We start from the raw sequence: 1,779 nt of genomic DNA on the forward strand, positions 1-1,779 counted from the left end.
AGAGAGGCTATATACAGTAGAGAGGCTACATACAGTAGTGAGGCTATATTCAGACACCAGTTAGTCAGGCTGATTGAGGTAGTATGACTTAAATGTAAATGTAAATGATGAATAGAGAGTAACAACAGTGTAAAAGAGGGGTTGGTGGGACACAATGCAGTCCGGTTAGCCAGTGGGTTCTGGTAGTGTCTCTCTGTCTCTCCCCCCCTGCCTCTACCTCTCTCTCTCTCCCCCTGCCTCTACCTCTCTCTCTCTCCCCCTGCCTCTACCTCTCTCTCTCTCCCCCTGCCTCTACCTCTCTCTCTCTCCCCCTGCCTCTTCCTCCCTCTCTCTCCCCCTGCCTCTACCTCTCTCTCTCTCCCCCTGCCTCTTCCTCCCTCTCTCTCCCCCCTGCCTCTACCTCTCCACCCCTGCCTCTACCTCTCTCTCCCCCCCCTGCCTCTTCCTCCCTCTCTCTCCCCCCTGCCTCTACCTCTCTCTCTCCCACCCCTGCCTCTACCTCCCTCTCTCTCCCCCTGCCTCTTCCTCCCTATCTCTCCCCCTGCATCTACCTCTCTCTCCCCCCTGCCTCTACCTCTCTCTCTCTCCCCTGACTCTACCTCTCTCTCTCTCCCTGCCTCTTCCTCCCTCTCTCTCCCCCTGCCTCTTCCCTCCCTCTCTCTCCCCCTGACTCTACCTCTCTCTCTCTCCCCCTGACTCTACCTCTCTCTCCTCCCCCTGCCTCTACCTCTCTCTCTCACTCCCCCTGCCTCTACCTCTCTCTCTTTCCCCTGCCTCTACCTCTCTCTCTCCCCCCCTGCCTCTACCTCTCTCTCTCTCCCCCTGACTCTACCTCCTCTCTCTCCCCCTGCCTCTTCCTCCCTCTCTCTCCCCCTGCCTCTTCCTCCCTCTCTCTCCCCTGACTCTACCTCTCTCTCTCCCCCCCCTGCCTCTACCTCTCTCTCTCCCCCTGCCTCTACCTCTCTCTCTCTCCCTGCCTCTACCTCTCTCTCCCCCCCCTGCCTCTCTACCTCTCTCTCTCCCCCTGCCTCTCCTCCCTCTCTCTCCCCCCCGCCTCTACCTCTCTCTCCCCCCTGCCTCTACCTCTCTCTCTCCCCCTGCCTCTACCTCTCTCTCTCTCCCCCCTGCCCCTACCTCTCTCTCTTTCCCCCCTGCCTCTACCTCTCTCTCTCCCCCCCTGCCTCTACCTCTCTCTCTCTCCCCCTGACTCTACCTCTCTCTCTCTCCCCCCTGCCTCTTCCTCCCTCTCTCCCCCTGCCTCTTCCTCCCTCTCTCTCCCCCTGACTCTACCTCTCTCTCTCCCCCTGCCTCTACCTCTCTCTCCCCCCTGCCTCTACCTCTCTCTCTCTCCCCCTGCCTCTACCTCTCTCTCTCTCCCCCCCTGCCTCTACCTCTCTCTCTCTCCCCTGCCTCTCCTCCCTCTCTCTCCCCCTGCCCTGCCTCTCTCTCTCTCCCCCTGCCTCTACCCCTCTCTCTCTCCCCCTGCCTCTTCCTCCCTCTCTCTCCCCCCTACCTCTACCTCCCTCTCTGTCCCCCTGCCTCTTCCTCCCTCTCTCCCCCCTGCCTCTACCTCTCTCTCTCTCCCCCTGCCTCTTCCTCTCTCTCTCTCTCCTTCCTCATTGTTTCTCTCCTCCCTCTCTCTCCCCCTGCCTCTACCTCTCTCTCCCCCCCTGCCTCTACCTCTCTCTCTCCCCCTGCCTCTACCTCTCTCTCTCTCTCCCCCCCTGCCTCTTCCTCTCTCTCTCCTTCCTCATTGTTTCTCTCCTCCCTCTCTCTCCC

The sequence above is a fragment of the Oncorhynchus gorbuscha genome, linkage group LG14, assembly GCF_021184085.1.
Source record: "Oncorhynchus gorbuscha isolate QuinsamMale2020 ecotype Even-year linkage group LG14, OgorEven_v1.0, whole genome shotgun sequence".
NCBI lineage: Eukaryota > Metazoa > Chordata > Actinopteri > Salmoniformes > Salmonidae > Oncorhynchus > Oncorhynchus gorbuscha.